Here is a 19,443-nt window from a genome sequence, read left to right on the forward strand (position 1 = left end):
AGCGCTAAAGAAGTTTAAGCCTACTCTAAAATTCCATCCATCCATCCATTATCAATACCGCTTTTCCTGTTTGGAGTTGCAGAGGGCTGGAGCTGATCCCAGGGAGAGAGGCCTGGTACACCTTGAACTGATTGGCAGTCAGTCTCAGGGCTCACATATGCATTACTCGTCGAATGCGCCCTGCATTCATGAAAAAACACATTCTGTGAGTTGTTTAATGCTCATAAATGCCTGCTCAAGTAGGAACAACAGTTCGGGAAACAATTATGTGCCCGACTTGACAACTTGACGTTATATTCATGATCAAATGGGTGGCAAAACATGTTTTTTTAATGTTATGGTACTTTTTTAATAATTCACACATTTTAAATTTGTTTTTTGTTTTTTGTTGTTATTACAACATTCTGACTTCCCAAACTGAAAGCATGTGAACACACTGGAGTTGGAAGAACAACTTCCCAACACGGACACTGGAACCATCCCAGGAGCACATGAATGCAGCAAGACAACCAGCCACAATCACATTCACACCTACAGGCAATGTAGAGTCACCACTTAACCTAACCAGCATGTCTTTGGACAGTGGGAGGAAGCAGGAGTACCCAGAGAGAACCCATGCATGCACGGGGAGAACATTCAAACGTAACACAGAAATTGGTGAAATTGAAGATATTCAAAACCTATCCAATGTCTAAATGGTCAAAGTACCAAAGTACCACTACGCTCTGCCAATGAAAGGCGTCTGATCCAACCTTCATAACAGGGTCATAAAACGTTGACTATAAGACTCTTCTCCTCTGTCGCCCCAGGTGGTAGAACAAACTACCAAACTCCATTCGATCTGCAGAGTTCCTTTGCACCTTTAAGAAAAAGCTAAAGACCCAGCTCTTTCATGAATACCTACGACCTTAATGATGATGATGACGATGGCCTCAATATTATTGATGATGACGATGATTTTGTTGATAACGGCGACTTATAATACTGTTTCAATACTGATTAGAGCTCTCAAAAACTGCCTTCAGCGTTGTGCTTTGCCCCTGTGCAATGCCTGTCAGCACCTGTGTGTCCAATCGGACTCAAAGCTGATCGTTTGCTCTTACTGACATTGTTTCCTTTTTCTAGATTCTTGCTTGTGTTGTACTTACACTCTGATGTACGTCGCTTTGGATAAAAGCGTCTGCTAAGTGAATTGTAGAGTTGTAGAAAGTAGAAAAAAAAAGCAAGTAGAAAAGCAGTAACAAAAACCAGCATAACAACATCTTAGACGTGGCCTTTCAGACTTTAATGTCCCCTTGTATGTTGAAAAGATCTTTAATTGAAGAGGGTAAAAGCGACGTCTCTTGTTTTTAGGGAAATATCTAAGAGTGAACTCTACGCACACTCAATAGTTGACACAAATATGTATCTAGTGCATGTACACTTCTTCTGCTTCTCATTCCAAACTATAATGCTTCACTTTGCTCAATGTTTAATCCACAGTTATGCAACCCCGCTTTTATCAGACTAGCAGAGAGATTTGTTTCAAAAACATCGACAAAACTGCCAACACTAATCCAAATCTGCTCGGCAAACAGAGACACTGTTACTGCCACACTAAAGTCTGATGTTTCTGTTGATACTTTGTTGCTATGAGACACGATACACTATCCAAGACTTGTTGCCACTATGTGCATCATGTTGAATCCATTTTTAGTTCCCAGAGCCTCGAGCTGCAACATTTGTTGGTTCCGCTGCTAATTCTGTACATTTTCAAAACAAACCATGATAGTTGTTGAAAATTCTTGCAGAGCCTAAAAAATAAATGCCTTGTGAGAAAATAATGTCTTTTCTGACAGCATAATTTAAGATGCAAAAATCATTGCAGAGTTTCATTTGAGCTGTGCACTGTTTGTGTTATGGAAAAGTATCGGAAAAAAGACCGTTTAATGTCTAGCCTGAAGGTATGAAACTCAATGCTTATAAATACATGTATAACTTGTAATTTTACTTTGAATCAGAAAATCACTAAAGCGGTTTATTATGCAGGTATGGATCCAAGGACATGCCGCATGTCAAATAGTAAAAATGTACACAATACACAAGGTATGTCAGAGAGGGTTTTCATGTGTTTTACGGTGGAGGGGATAAATAAGGAATAAGTGTAGCTGTGAGCTTATGAGATCTACTGCACAATCAATGCAACACTTGCCTAATGATTTGAAATTACATTAAAGGAAGATAAATACAGCAGAAATCAAGTTCATCCACATATATATTAATGTCTCTCTGAGTCATGACTGTCTACAATGAGTGAGAAGCGTGAGTCCCAACAGCTGTACTGTTGTCAGAGCCGTTTTTACATAAATGGACAGGACGGTCTTGCGTATAAAGCTGTTTTAGTCAAGGACTAGAGAAAAGAAGAATAACGTACTAACTGCTTATTTGGATGTCAGATAAGTGTCTTTAGATCTTGGTCATTCCGTGTAAATGTATTTGCAATATGAAGCTATGAGTTAACCAAAGCGTGCTAACATTAGCATGCTAACACAACAATGCAGGCCACAGGCAATCGCAGCCCGACAATTTTGGGGGGCTCTCGTTGACAACTCCTTCGCGTGAACTCGAGTGGAGAGGGGTTGGAGGTGTGCCGCTGGTGGAGAGCGGAGGCGGAGGTGTCGCCAAACAGCGGTTTGTTTTGGTTTCGTGCTGATGCTCAAGGTTGACATCTACTGGATCAAAAAGTCACATATTCTTCTATCCTCCACATATGCAAAGGACAATCTATATATTTTTTTTACTTTTATTAAATTGACACTGTTCTGCTTCTTTGTTTTCGGTGCTATGCTGGTTTTAAAACCACTGATAAGAGACAGAGGGATTGTTTTGTTTTTTCTGCAAAACACTCCTCGCTCGGCAGTGCGCTGACTGATGTTTTGTCACAGAGCCCCTGGTTGGTTGAAAGGAGGGACAAGTTAATTCATATTTTAAAAAAGACGCTGGAAGAGAAAAAACAAAATGGTGGAAATCTCTCCTTGCACCATGGGAAAATATCCTGTTGAATTTAAGAAGAATGGATTTAATATGTCCCCCCTTTCAGCGCCGGATGAAAAGAGGACAGAGATGAAGGACTAAGGGAGAGAGAGTTAGAGAGTTAGAGAGAGAATGACAACAAGATATAAATTCACCCCGAGCCTGAGCACAACTGTGTAAACACTCCAGCAACACCAACACATCTCAGAAGCTGTATTCAAATTCATATGCCTCTCTTTTACCCCTCCGTCACTCTTGACACTGCTGACACTCCGTCTTGTGGCGGTCCAGAGAGAAGGTGTGCCGTTTAATTATCCCTCACTTTACAGGATGAGGGCAGCGACCTTGGCCACCCATAGCTTAACTTGAAATGAATAACAGAGGAGTGGGGGGGGGGCTTTTATGTGGAACGTGAAACAGTACGGCACATGACAGGCAATTACTCACTGTGATGTCACTCTGTCAAGGGGTCACAACTGCCGCCATTGTTGTTATTCGCTGCGCCGCCGGATCGCCTGACTCTTGATGGACGTTTCTTTAGAGTTTAGGTCGAGCGTTGCTGGCAGTTTGCGGCTGCGCCTGGACAGAAACTCAATATGGGACAGTGCTTGTATGAATGAACTTGGAGAAACAGACAGAGGGAGGAAGAAAGGATGCCGTGAAGGGCGAGGGAGTGAGACAACAGCTTTCGATGTCACACAGAGGGAGAGACGGATTAAAAGAGCGACTCCCAAAGAAGAGCAATCTTTGTCCCGGGGTTTTTCGGTGGAACGCAGGCATTGTTTATTCATGCCAACGTCTTTTAATTTCTATTTCCATTCATCACATATTATTCCACAGTTAGCCTCGTCCAAGTCCTTCGAGACATCTCACACTACATGATGAAATTTGGAGTGACAGTGGACCAACATGGCTGATTTTGAAAAGCGCTGCATCATTCAGGGAGGGAAAGACAGACCTACTGTTTTATGAAACCAAACACAAACACAAACATTTACGAACATAGCAAGGCATCCTTTTATTTCTTTTTTCTTTTTTTCAAAATTTCATCAACATATCAGCATCCCATTTCCCTGTTGGGTATCGGCTTGCTGCTCATCTTTCCCATAAAGAGAAGAGAGAATTTGCAGGAACGGGAGGAGCTCCTCTCCCCTGGGCCCCAATTAAAACTTCCTTTGGCAAAGTGGCAGCTTTTTATCCCTCGCTCCCCCCAATGTTTCTTTTTCGCCACATCTCTTAACAAAACTGCAGGAAAGAAGCAGCGAAAGCCGGCTATTAGAAACTAAGAGCCAAGCGAGGGAGGAAGGAGGGGACGAGATAGGCTGGAAGACGGAAAGAGCAAGAAAGCTATTAGTCACGCATTAGTCAGAAATTATGGAATAATTTCAAATGTTAAAACGCCATATCTGGTATTCAGAGTCATTATTATACGGTTTATTTGAACCTTAGGGAAAGTGTGGACTGCTTATGTAGAACAAGAACGACAACTACTGAATGGAGGGGAGTTTATAATGCCAAGAAACCAAGAAGAGGCTGCGACAGAGCTTTTAAGTTGAGCTTTGATGCAGGTTATGTATAAAGTGGCCTGCGTGATGCAAAAGTGATTTCTAGATCAACATCAGATTGAAATGTTTTTTGAACACTGTAAAGAATGGGATCCTGCTGTGAGCTTACTGCTGATCCTAAAAGATTGCACAATCCCAGATGTTTGCAGTCACAGCATGACGCAACCGCTAAGGTTCAAACTGAAATGTTAGCTGATTCATTTAGAATGGATCTATATTTTGGCATTCACATTGATGCTCACTGAGTTCTGCTTCAGTTACAGTGCACTTAAAAAAAACAAAAAAACATCACGGTTCTGCTGCTTTAAAGAGAGGCAGTATCTTCTGTGCAATGATTGGTTATACTCGTGGGATTGGGATGGCTGGATAGATGTGCTTTCTTTTTCAATGTTAAGCCAACAGCTCAGCTAGCTTTTTTCTTTAGAATACAAAGTTTCCAGCTGAACCAGACACATCAGATTCAATTTGGGAGCACAAAGCCCAAAGCAGCACAAAGTTTCAGAAAGATTAAATATTGAAATTCAGATATAACTTTAATCATATAAATGAGGATTGAGGAAGTTGTCATCAGCTATTTTTTTGCGTGATTGTTGAATATAGGTTTAATTTCAATTTTAAAAAACGTGCCTGATTTTAGTGTCACGATATATTCAAATGAATTTGCTTCCAAGCTTTTATTGCTGTTAGACTTGTTAGTCAACACGATTCAGGATGATGTAAATGCAGTATTGTTGGGCCTTTGTGAAAATGATTCACTAAGTTATTCCTCTGGCATACAGTACAGATGGTTTTGACCCCAGAAAAATCAAACCCAGAAGAAAATAGAGGCAGCCATGCACGCTGGGTAGGTACCTATCTTCCAGAACCGGAGTCAGAATCAAATTCACACTGAATATCAGCACATAAAATTCAAGAAACGCCTGCGTTTATCTGAACTTTCCATTATCGCCTGCAACTCCCAGAAGCTCCACTGTAGCTTTCCACAGCATGTAAACACGCCATCAGTTTGAGACTGACATATTAACGACATTGATCCACAGCTATTTCACTCCTGCACAGATAAGAGAGCCACCATTGCTCCACATAAATGAAATCAGGGACCATATCTCACATTGCTACATGACGCATTTTGAAATATAGAGGCAGCCATGCAAGCTGGCTAGGTACTATGTTGGCAGTGAAATGTGTGTATATGTGTGTGTTGCTTTCAAATGTGACAGCGGGGATCAGATAGCCGGGGAATGCATCCCAGCCTGGATTTAGAGTCTGCCTGATATAAGGGTTGGAATCGGGGAAGATTGTCTTGGATATTTATTGACTGCCGCGCTTGTGGAAGCAGTAGTGGCGCTTGTGGAAGCAAAGGAAACTTTCATGCTTTGTGTTTGTGCCGTTCCAAACTTGGATCAGAAACAAAGATAACCATCATCTGAGGCCTTGCACAGTACGTTCTGTTGTTGTAAACGTCTTTGCAAAACATGTAATCATGTTCCAAACTGGAATTGAGCATTCTGCTCAGAAGTCTGTCCCTCAAAGCGAATGATTTGCACCTTGTCAGCTAAGTATTACAGTTGTCAGACCCTCACTCTGTCATGCCAACTTCCTATCCTTATTGCCAAGTCTTTGTTGAGGTCCTGCGAAGGCCATTTCGGGACGTTAGGCCTCTGAATCCTGTCACTTAAGATTAATGCATGCCACTCTGGCTTCACCAGTGATGGAGCAGGATGGACTCCATGCCTCAGGAAGAAAGACGGGTAGATAGACAATCGTTGATTTAATCTTTGCAGGAAGACCAAGGAATGCTATGAAGGTAGCCAAGAAGATATGGTTGTGTGAGCATAAAGAGAAAGTACAGTGGTTATACTCTTTCCCTTTCTGTATGACTGAATGTCATGCATGCAAACTGCACAGCCCTCCATGACCTGCCTGGGGTGACGACACGGTTTGTCACCAGGACTTTATGTCCTAACAAGTCTTTGTCTGCAGTCAGATTGAGGCAAAGGCCTTGAATGGACAAGCAGCCTGGAGAGAAAGTCTGATTAGATACAAGAGGCCAAGCCGTCGGCAGACCTTTCCAAAGACCTTTCCCTGTCTTCCTCCTCTTGCTTGTGGAGACAGCTGAAGACAAAGCCTTGGGTGTCTGGCACTGAATGTAAAATAGCCATCTGACAGTAAACACTGTAAGACAATGGGGCTATATTTGGCAGAGACGGTGCATCATGTTTCCCCATATATATATATATATGCATACAAGCAACCACGCAAGTGTGCATTTCCTGATTTGCCCTCTGTCTTCAGCTTATTTTTCTGCTATTTGCGGGGAAGATTGCCTCTGAGTCTTAAATGGCCTGTTTGTATTACCATCAAGGTGGTGCTCCACAAACAAATTTGAGGAAACACACCATATAGCCCACTAGTGCATTTGCATGAAGGCAAGTTCATCAGTTCCTCAACCTCTTGTCCCCGTTCTGATTTCCTTCCCCACCGCTCCTATTACCTGGACCAACAGGAAAGCGTTTATACATCCTGACAGTGGGTGTTTGCCTGTGAGCCAGAGCAGTAAATGGTCGGAATACTAAAAAAGGGTTTATACATTGTTTCTGTACAGGCTGTGTGCTGCACAAGGTTGAATTATACATGCATTTGGAGATCACTGTGAGTGTGTGTGAATGGAGAGGGAAGAGTGGGAGAGAAAACAAAGCAGGATAGGTCGGAGGTCCGCAATGTAAAATCAGCTGTCAATTACACCAGGCTCATATTCACCCACTCCTCTCCTTGCCTCTGGTGCCCTCTGTCAACTGCACTTGTTGAATTTGGATGTATTATTGTTTGTTCCCTCCCACCACCTCGCCCACTGGCCCGCTCGCTCCCCCTGATTGCAATCCAGCCTTTCCCGACATTAAGTATGCATGCTCTGCCGCATGTGGCGCTTTCGCTATCTGCAATCAGCAAAAAGCCACCTTCTCTTGCTTTTTCTTTTTTCTCCTACAGATGGGATGAAAAAAGAACTTTAACACATACAAACAGACAGAAAACTGATGGTGGAGGAAATTCCCCCCACTGTGCAACCAAGGTAGTTAGAATGAAGAAAGCCCCCTGTTACCTCATTATCTCAATCTACTGACCTGAAACTGAACCAGCCTATACGGCCTCATCTTTAAACTTGACTTTTACATGACCTTTTTCTGCTCAAGTCACAGGTGGTGTGAACTTATGAACATTTGACTCAGCCAAAACTGGCTTGCGATTTAGAAAAAAATAGTGTTTTATTACTGAGCCCATTTTGGAGATTTTCTCAACAAACCTTGTAAAAAGACAGGGAAGCAGAGGTATATGTTTCATGACAAGTTAACAAGGTTGCTGTCTAAATCTCTGTTCAGGAATGTGAATGCATCCAAAAGAGAGATTCTTCAGGTTTGAGGAGATAAAAGGCATTTTTTTCCAGACAGATGCATGTTGTCTGTCATTTAATGAGAACATCAGTGACTGCACTTTTATCTACTGAGCAGGCAGACATCGCTAATGATCACAGCTATACCCGGAGAAGCTGCAGAGCTTTTACAGATGCCTCAATCTCACACACTGATGAGCTCAACATATATACTTTTTAACTGTGACAGCTACAGCAAAGCCTGCATTTAAATCACTGGCTTTCCAAAGTTGAATACTTGAGTTTGGTGGTTTGTTCTTTAAATGATTCAATGGCTGCATCGATAGGTGTATGGAGCATATTTAAGAAGTGATGAAAAATTGCTGATTGCATATTCTTGTTGGCCAAGATTAAACTGGGAAAACTCTTTATTTATTTACTGTTTATTTATTTTAGTTTTTATAAAGAAGCCAATGAAGAAGTCCCTTAAACATGCATTCTTTCTCATGGCCACCGGGGGATGACACCACTGGTTCCAAAAGGAATTTGAGAGAATGACATCAGATGAGAAAACAACCCTATTACTCACTTGATTTAATACCTCAGTAAACATTTTTCTAACAATTTTATTGTCACAATGTAACTCCCCAGTCTCCTTTCTTATTTTTGTAATTATGGTCCCGTCTAGAATCAGATAAAACAGGGCATTTGTAAGAGCTAAACAATTTGCTACCACAGCAGCTTGCCAGCTAGGAGAGAGACGTATCAATGCCTGTTTCCTCTGCTCTGGAGATATGTTAAGTAAAAAAAAAAAAAAGACAAATTTGTCTGAGATGAGGCTTCCAAAGGGTTGGCCAAATCCAATAGATTAAATCCCAGTGGCTGTGTTCATTTCTTTTATACATTTTGTGGCAAAACCCACTTTCATGTCTGACTCTTTGCCGGATGTTTTACCTTTTGAAACAACGGTTTGCTACTTGATCAAGTTTACATTATTTATGATAATACAGGCCGCTTTCTGCAGCAACATATTTACCAAAAATACATGAAATTGGTTTCCATTTACTCACATTACTCTGCAAGAGAGGATAACTGAATTCTCAATATATCCCACCACTCATTTAAAAGAGAAGAGCCTTCTACATGCAGATACTCAACATTTCATTGGATCGCATGAGCCTGATGGGCCCTTTTTGATCTTCCATCTGATGATTTTAGGCCAACAACCTTTCATCCATTCATGGAGAGGCTTTTATACTACACATGAGTATACTTCTCCACAGCAGTGTGACATGCACATATCTAGAGGCCCAGCATAAATACCACTTTGATCTGCCCACAATAGAAGAGTAGCTTAGGGATAATGGTGAGATCACCTCTCCAACCCCCACTCATCCACTGCCTGGAATATCACTCTGGCAGTAGTCAATGAGCAAAGCTTTATACTGGGAGTCAATAGTAGAAAAAGGGCAGCACTGAAAAGAAAGCATTATTGAGTCAATGATTTGACCATTACTGTGAGATAGCATTGCTTGAATTAGGTGGTTCAATGATCAGTCCATACAAGGACTACCCTTGAAACTCTTGTGAAGCAAGGTTGTAAGTCAGCGGGTGGAGTGTTTGTTGTGCGCTGCAAAAGAATAGCTAATGCCTTTGTTTTGATTAGCAGTTTGACCCCAGAGATGGACTTGGCTCGCTTGTTGTCAGTGAGAGACTGGAGGGGAGCGTTGGCATTCAGACCGGATTCTTTGGCAGCCGTTTCACTCAGCGGGGGAATCAGCTGTCTGCCAGCACAGATTACACCTGGGATGCTGAGGCCGTCTCCGGAGAGTGTTTTGACAGCTGACCCCCGAACAAAGCGATCTCTCAAGGAATCACCAGTGTACAGCAGCAGAGCAAGAGTTAATACATATTAAATAAAAGATTGGTTGAAGTATTTGGATTGCATATGGATGCATCCAATCGCAGCTAAGCCGCCTGAAACTCACTCTTAGAATTTCACTTGGCAAGGACATTCAACCATGGAGGAACTTCAAAGACTGCGCAGGCCGTTGGATAAACTTTTTAATGCTACACTCTCTAACACAGCATTCACTTACATATTTTACATCAGATTTATTAAACTGTGATGGTAAAGGTAAATGGACTTCTGACTACTCAAAGCGCTTTTACACCGCACGTCACACCTACCCATTCACACACTGATGGCAGAGGTTGCCAATCCCATTCATACACTTGCATACATTGCCAACGAAGCAGCAAGCAATTTGGGGTTAAGTGTCTTGCCCAAGGACACATAGGACATGTTGTTGCTGGAGCTAGGGATTGAACCCCCAACATGTGCTGTATGTTTTTAGTTCAATAAGTCTAACCAGTTGAAAGAGGGGAGTCTACTTAGCAAAAGGGAAAGAGGGTCTACATCATAGATAGAGTCATTCTTTTTTTAGCTGCAGTTTTGATGCCTCCAAGTAAGCATTTTGTATGTGAGTATGTTGTGTTTTTAAAGCCAGGGGTGACAAGTGTAAGTAATTAAAATGTATTTATAGAGCTCCTTTCAAGAACAGACGTCACAAGGTGCTTCACAGTAAAAACTTTAAAGGCAAAACAGACAGATTGCAACCAACATTTGATGTAAAAATGTTTGATGTTTTCTAAATTATTTAAAGAGGGGGTGAACCAAAACTTTTAAAAGCTGATGGCCCGTATACCTAGGTTACGCGGGGCCAGTTTAACAGCAGAAGACAGAGAACCAAGCCAACACATATGTTGCCAAGGTGGAAGAGCTGCAACGAAGTCAACGCAAAGTTGCCAAAGTTTGCCCACTGAACATGCCCGCTGTCTTTCCTGCGGGGGAAAAGCCAATAACAACTCCGAGTGACGTGCTAGAAAGGCCTGATATTAATTTATGCATGAGAAACAGAAAACTGTCAACCAAGTCTGGAGTATTAAGAGCAGACACCAATACCTGCTCATTATAAATTAATTATCAAAAATGTGAGATCAGTCATGATGATCAAAACATGATAGAAATTCTGAAAGGCATGAACAACACAAACACAAGTGACACAGCAGACAGCTAGTGGCACCCACCATCCTTAATGTAGACTAGGAGCTGCTAAGCTCTAGTGTCTTTGATCCCCCCCCCCTTAATATAGACTAGGAGCTGCCAAGTTATTTGCAGCTATAACCATGTTTCAAAACTAGTATAAACTTCAGCGTTTTAAATGGGCTTCTATAGGAATGGACTCACCTTTGGGGCGTGCCTCAGGTGGTCGTTCAAGAAACTAAAGTTGCGGACTGTCTTAATATTATGTTGGTCTACATGTCAGTAAATAATCATCCTCCACTTGAAATAGGCTTCAAATAAAAGGCTGTCTGTATACTGTAAGAGATAGGCTCTTGTAATAAAAAGCTTTAGTGTGCTTTGCCCCTCTCTTTTATCTACACAGGCAAAAAAAAACAAGGAATGATTGCTAATTAAGTTGCTCTTGTAGTGTGTTTGAGCAGATAGAATTATTTTGAACATTGTTGGTTTCTAATCATGTAGGTGCTTAAGTGTATGAAATGTGCAGGTGTCACAGAACACCTTCTGCTCATCACATATAGCGACAGAGCAGAAGTTAAAAAGGGGAAAACAACAAATATTAAAAACAAAGGTATGCATACACCTGCCCGCCTCCTGGAATAGCGTGACACAAACGGCTAATGATTAGAGAGCTCAGACACCGCCAATTAGTAGAAGTGCTTGCTGAAATGGGTCACTTAACACATGCTGTGTCAGGATGGATTGAACATCCATGGCTGCTTTGGGGGCTATTGATATGGCTGCAGAAGAGTGCATTAAGAGAAGAGAAGAGCTACCAGGGCATCCTCTCTGCTGTGATAGGCAGCACTGGATGACTATTTCATTTTCAGTGAGCAAATAAACCAAATTATGCAGGCTGAACAGCAATCAGAAACCACTCGTCTGGTCTTTAGCTGCACTTTCAGTTTTTGTCTCTTTCCAGCCCATGCTAACCCCCCCCCCCCCCCCCCCCCCTCTGAGTACCCCTCTAGTGACATTTTTAGACACTGACCTTTTGCTTTCTTTTCTAAGATTTGCTTCTTTTCTTTGCTTTTCTCTTTGTAGAGGACAGTGGATACAATTCTGATACCTATACATAATAGTTAATGCTAATAGGGACGTAACGGTCCCCCAGTTCACAGCAGTCAGTTTTCTGTATGAATTCAGTTCAACAGAAAAATGTCCTGGATGCTTGTTTCTAGGCTTCTCTAATTGAATTTGAAATGACATTCATGGGAGTTAGAGTTTGATTCAACTTGTGCAGTTTAGAAAACGACCTGTGATCGTAGGTACATGAAGAGGCTTGTTAAAAACAGCGGGGATACATTGTTGGACACCTCTTTTGTTCTGCATAGCGCCGGCGACCAGCCCCTCCGGCTGATTCCGTCTTATTCATTCAAACCCAAACTGTCCCCATACAACCGATTGAAACTAGCAGGCGGGTCTCTATATTACTCTTCTTCTTCGTGTGTTTTGTTGTTTGTATTTCTTCTTCTTCATTTGTTGTTTAGTAGCGGTTAGCAAACAGTGTGACTGCATGTTAAGCCTGTGCCGTAATCGTTCTGGACAAATTCAAAACAGGTTACAGGTTACTTGTTGCTAACTTGAACGAGGAGCCCTGCATGTTGAAAGCTGATGTTAAGGTGGTCATGTGGTTTTTGAAACTCAGAGCCTCAGACCAAGCTGCCAGATTCAATGTGTTTGAGAGGAAGATTGTGTTGCTCATACCATCTCTGAGCTAGAGGAAAAGAGGGGAGCAGGGATGGTGCATACGGGGGGGGGATGGAACAGTGAATAAGATCTGGATGGGGTTAGAGGGTGAAGCTGTGAGGTACTGCAGAGCAGCAAATCCACAGGAAAAAGAGTGGAGATGGAGAGTAGCAGCTGGAGTTGAAGATGAGAGTGAGGCTGATAAGAAAACAAGTGAATAAAGATGTAAAGGAGGAGGTAGCAGAGGAAAGAAGAGACTTCCGCAGAAATAAGCCAGAGGGGATAAAAAAAAAAAAAAAACTGTGGACAAACTAGCAGGGAGAAGCAGGGCAGGGTTGGGGAGGACTTGGCTCAGCAGAGGGAGGGTGCAGGCTGCGCCGTGGTGAGATCCCTCCCGGGAGGATGACACATATCGTATCCCCTAGAGAGAGGAGGAGAGGGGCCAGACTACCCTGCTGATTGACTGGCAGAGTCTTGGCCTGTCATTCACCATCCACTCACACTCATCAACACTGGCCGGGCTCCATGCGCTGGAGCCGAAAGGCAGGAAGCAAACCCCTTGCACAATGAGACTCACCCACATAAAGCTGCTCGGTGCCAACAGACTGCATTGCATTAAAAAAAAGGAGCTTTTAAAATATGCGAGTCCCTGTCCTCAGCTCTTTTTTTTTCCATAAACACCCGTGTTATTCTGGCAAGACATCTGAGAGATATGTCAGAGCATTTATGATAAAAACAAACAGTGTTTAATTTGCTGTCATCTCGGGTAAAAAGATTAAAACAAATAGGCTGTTTTTGTTCTTATTTAAAAAGGTTTATGAATTTAGCTTCTGCTTGTAAAATAGAATCAAAAAAACTCCTTTCCTTGTGGCAGTCTCGTCTCACCTGCTAAAGAAAAGGCTGATTTACATAGAGGTTCAACTCTCTCCATTTCCCACCCCTTTTGTTCCACTATCAGTAAATACCTGGTTATTAATTACTGCCCAGCCTTCTGCTGCTCAATCCAAACATCCTGCATACAGTGGCACGATGACTCACCAGACTGCCGCTGTCCAAGGTGCTGCCAGAGCGAATGCATCACACGTCTCAACACTGTAGCCGTCCAGGAGCATCTGAGGGAGGGGGGAGGAGGGGTCGTGCGTTATTACTGCCCTCTAGTGATACTTACATGTACTACTCAACTGCTTATATAGGGCTCTGTCGCCATCTGGTGTGTAGGAGACACATTACAGTCTTTTTCCATGTGCTTCATGGAAAATCCAATATGGTGATGTTCTGAATGCACTGGTACTGCATGAAGGATCTGTACGCTTTTCTTAATTACAATTTTTACATCGACTTAAAGACTTTGATATAATATAATACCATAGATAGATAGATAGATAAATCGATCGATCGATAGATAGATAGATAAAGGTTATGGTGCTCGCCCCATGTATGGAGGCCATGTATCGTCAGCTGTCCTATCTAATAAAGACAAAATGGCCCGAAAAAAAATGAGAAAAAATAGCCTACATTCCAGCCCAACGCTGCCCCTAAACAGGATAAGCGACAGGTGGAGAGGAAAAACGGACCTATACAACATTAGAGGAGACTTATGTCATGAAGTTGTACAGCAATTCACATTTCTGGCAAGGTACAGCAGAGGAGATTCAAATTCAAGCATTTTGATTTGATTTTGAGATACTTCATTAATCTCTGAAGAAAATTCTGGTTTACACTATATTGGTTATTTTAGAGACATGCTGCTCACACACATATGCCCGAATAACACACATGCACAAATAGGACCTGTGGACATGCATTAGTGGAGAGATGTCAGAGTGGGGCCGGAGCGGTTGTGGGTTCGGTGCCTTGCTTCAGGGCACCTCGACAGTACTCTGGAAGTGCCCTGGCACCTCTCCAGCTACCAGAACAACTTCTGTATTTTTGGTCCGCAACCGGGACTTGATCCCTTTGGTTCCCAACCCAAGTCCCTAAGGACTGAGCTACTGCTGCCCCCCAAACCTAAGTATGTATATACCTATACTGGTACAACCGTATTGTATAGTGTACAGTATGTAATGTATTATTTGGTTTACATGAAAGTTTTTAAAACCAAAAGCTATCTGTTTGAAACAGGTAATTTAAATGCTTTAAGTCCAGGACTAGATCACTGTGTCAAGGGTCATTAATCAGAAGTTGCCCCAACACCACATTTTTTTGCAAGAATTGTTGCAAAGACATTTCATGGTTTGGATTTGTTTCATTGAAACTTCTTGTCCAAAGTATAAAAAAGTCTGCAGGTTTCTGATGGTCTTACACTTGAGTTTACTGACCTTGACTGACCCCGGTCACAGGCCTCTGAGGCGACGTCCTCACAAATATTTTCTGCAAGGTCACATTTGTGATTGTTTTCACATCCCTATTCATTCCTCCTTCAAGCAACACATTCTAATGTGACAAACATCCATTTTACAAATGTGCCTCAGTGCCGAGTGAAAATTGAAATAGTCTTTGAGTGTGCTCGGGCTTAAAAGATGCTAAAATCCCACTTTGAAAATTAAATGGTTTTGCTCTGAAGCAGTGGAGAATGATATGCACCAGTGTAGCCTGTGGGAAGTCACTGTGCGGAAACACTCGGTCTGTATGAGACGGAGACAATTGATCAAAACAGACTAATTAATGTATGTGTTTTACATATATTCATTTCCGCATCAAATATTAATGGAAATAAACGTATTTGTTTTTCAAATGAGCGCGAGGCTATCAAATATTTCAGACACACCTCATTAAAGATACAGAGCCAAGAGCAAGCATGCATTTTTAAAGTGCCACGATTCACAATGGGGGTTTCTGCTCAGTAGTGTGACCTAGATCAGCTCTGCAGAGGGCTGAGTGCTGCTCGAGATCAAGTTGTGTTTTGTAGAGGAATCTTGACCTCTGTGTCTTTTTCATCACGCCCTTTTAAATCCAGTAAAAAAGAATGAATGTAACTTTTAATGGAGTTAAAAGAGGCTTCAGCCGAGAGTTGGAGTGTGTGTTCACTTTTAGACTGTACAGCCAGAAGTTTAAAAATTATTATACTGCCATGGAATGATGCAACGTTTTATTTTTATTTTTTAATATGAGCCATTTTCTTGAATATAATATGCCTTAGTGTTCACTAATCGAGACAAAGACATACCCGAGACCAGAGTGCTCTGAGAGACCAAGACCAAGACCAAGACCAAGACCAAGGCAGGGCGAGACCAAGACCAAGACCAAGACCAAGACCAAGACCAAGACCAAGACCAAGACCAAGGCAGGGCGAGACCAAGACCGAGACCAAGACCAAGACCAAGACCAAGACCAGAATATCTATTATAAAATCCTCGACTTGTGTGCAGCGGCCGTGTCACTCACTTAGACAGTAACACTGGGAAGGTTGCAGCCGTAACCGGGGGATAGACTATCAGTGCTGGTCTTGACTGGTCTTGATTTTAAATTCGGAGATGCCCAGTCCGAGACCGAGACATGACCGAGTAAAAATGCTTTTGATTCCGAGACCTTCAAAAAGTGGTCTCAGAGCTTCTGAATTACAAATATATATTTATTGGTTTACTAAGTCACCTGTGAGGTAAACAGGATCTTTAAACATTTGATATCTCTCTGGTAAATTGTAACGAGCAAACTTCTACCAATGGACAAACAAATTGAAGTTTTTAATATGAATATTTGCAAACAGTTAATTGATTGATTTAAAAAATAATGTGTTGATGAATAATAAATATAACCGTGAATTAAACATGACACCCTCTGTGATATCAGGTGTGTTAAGTGCTTTAGTTTTACCTTTTGTTCTTAAAATACTGCCAGACAAATGTTAGGTGAATGGTCAGGTTTTGAGATTCAAAGATGCTGCATAATCACAAAATTAATTAAAAGGAAATCAAAAGCTTACAGATCATACACCATTAGTTGAGATAGTAAGACTGGCCTCAATGATACTGCAACACTAACATCATCAGCAGCAACAACAACAACACAGATCCAGGAGTCGCTCTGCGTAGAAGCTGAATGAACTGCTTAATGACTGACGACTTTAAGCTTCACAGACTTCTGCTGATTTGAAGCACACGCTGAATCAAACTTACACATAGCTTAAAAGACAAAAGCTCTTAAAGTCTGAACAGGTAGGTAGAATAGCAGCGCACAAACACAGCGAATAAAAACAATTAACTCATTTTTATTTATTTTTGTCTAATCTCCATGAAATGAAGTTAATTCTCTTTTGAAGTAAATTAGTTCCTTCTGCATGTCGCTGATGAACTCCTTGTCTCTGTTTTTGAGACTTTGAAGTCATTGTTATTAGTTTTTATTCAATACATTTTTATTTTAGTCTCATATTCTTCCATTTTTAACTAACTTATTTTAACGTTTCTTGAATCATAAATAAACAGCAATGCCTCTTAAATTCTGGTTTTGCTGGGATTGTCTCTCAGGAACTCAGAAATGGTAGATAGACATCTTAAACACCTAAAGCACTTTTTTTAAGGTTTATTTTTGGGGCTTTTTTGCCTTTATTTGAGAGACAGGGTAGTGGATAGTCAGAAATCAAGAGAGAGAGAGTGGGGAATAACTTCATGGAAAGGAGCCACAGGTCGGATTTGAACCTGGGTCGCCCGCCTGGAGGACTATGGCCTCCACTAGTAACCACTAGGCTACAGACTAGAGCGCACTTCTATTACCACCAGACACTCAACGCGCTTACACTTAATGTCACATTCACCCGTTCATACACACAGGTTTATTGCAGAGGATGTGACATAATACATAATGTGCCTTTCAGTATTGACAGTTTGATACATATTCACACACTGCTGGCTGTCACTGGGAGAAGCTCAGGATTGAGTTTCCTGCGCAATGACACCTCGTCATGTAGACCGCAGGAGCGACCAAACCAACAAACCTCAGAGCCACAGCCGCTCCAATAGCTATAAAAGTGTATCCATCTACCTTAGGTTTGATTCACAGCAATTCATGTGATGATTCACTTTAGCTTATCACAGGTTGTGGCCTCTGCGTTAAAACCAAGTAGTAACACTTGGAGGAAAAAGTATCACCAGGCTATACTGTGGGCTAAAAGGCAATTTATATATTTATATTTAGATATTATCAGCTCTACAGGTTATTACAGCAGATATTCATAAATCAAATTGTCGAGGTTATCTGCTGCACTAGCAAACACGTAGTGATATTAAATTATTATTAATGACTTCTGTGTGCCTCCTATTAAAGGTTGGTAGAGTCATCATCTCTAAACCAGAAAGTCAGGGTTCGATCCCCTTCTCCTGCAGCCTCATGTCTGATATGGCCTTGGGTAAGACACCCAACTTGCTCCCACTGCGTATGAACATGTATGAATGGTATTATGTTTAACTGATGGACACTTTACATCGCAGCATTTTCCATCAGTGTGTGAATGACTAGAAAAGTCATGTACAAGCTCAAGTCCATTTTCCATACCGTCACTGTGTAAACAACTAAACTGAGAGTGATTTTAAACCAGATAATTATTTGGATAAACTGAGATGAAAATACAAAGATGTCTTTTATAACCTGCTGAGAGAGAAATACACAAGGCCTTTATATTGCCTTGTGCTTTCTACTCATTGCACAACATGTTTGTGGCTCTGATCACTACCTCACCCATGATGATGAAAAAACACTGAGTCATTTATTTCCGGGGCTGTATCAGTTACAGAAACCTGGAGATCCTGTTGGCTCCTCTGTGACATCAATTGGTGTTAGTCATACTATCGCACTGCAATTAATACAGCATCCATACCTGGAACAATCACTGCCGAGGCTGAAACAGAGGCTTCTGATTGTCACTCTAAATGAAATTCACTGATCAAGCAACACAATCTTATTTGTTTACAGTTTGTTTCACTTTAGTTTACAGTTACACAGCCTAATCACACAAGTGCTTATTCAGCTAAAGCTCTACTTGTTCAGTCAGAGTATTAATCATTTAATTTAATTACAGTCCAAATAAGTGGATCAGTGACTCAATTAAATACTAACAACACAATGAGGTTAGCCATGTTGCAGACACACTTGTTCTGCCTTGTTCTTAGTGAGGCACTTAGTTTGATCAACGTTTACTGGAGCATTTCAGTGCAGACTGTTCACGTTCACTGTTTAAGCTTTAAGTTGTATTTAAATTGACACTTTCTATTTAGGTTAGAATGTTTTGTTTACTTGCACTGTTGTTAATTTAATGCTCCCCCCCCCCCCACCCCCCCCACCAGGGACAAATAAAGTTTTTTGAATTGAATTAAAATTGTTTTAATACTGGATTTGAGGAGTTTTGTTATGGCAGGCTTTGACCAGCAGGGGGAGGGGGCGCTCTTTCTAAAGGGTTCAGGTGTTGGCTGGAGTCGTGATTACTAGTTATGGACGCGTGAGTCATTTCTCAGTATCGCCGTGTCCTGTGCCTTCCACGTGGTGCTGAGTCACCCGCCGCCACTGAGGACAGGACATGTAGGGCACACTTTGACTGACAGACCCTAATGAGCACACTCCGTCTGGGAAACACCGAGTGTGTTTATCAGCTGAGTGCAAGTTGTCAGCATTGTCACTGCGTTTCAAAACAGGATGAAAATCACACTTTGTTACATGAACAAGGACAACAAACTCCACTTATCTTTGACTTTCATACTTACGTGTACACCATTGGTTTATGGTATGAGTAGGGAAAA

This window comes from Labrus bergylta, chromosome 19, assembly GCF_963930695.1.
Source record: "Labrus bergylta chromosome 19, fLabBer1.1, whole genome shotgun sequence".
Classification (NCBI taxonomy): Eukaryota; Metazoa; Chordata; class Actinopteri; order Labriformes; family Labridae; genus Labrus; species Labrus bergylta.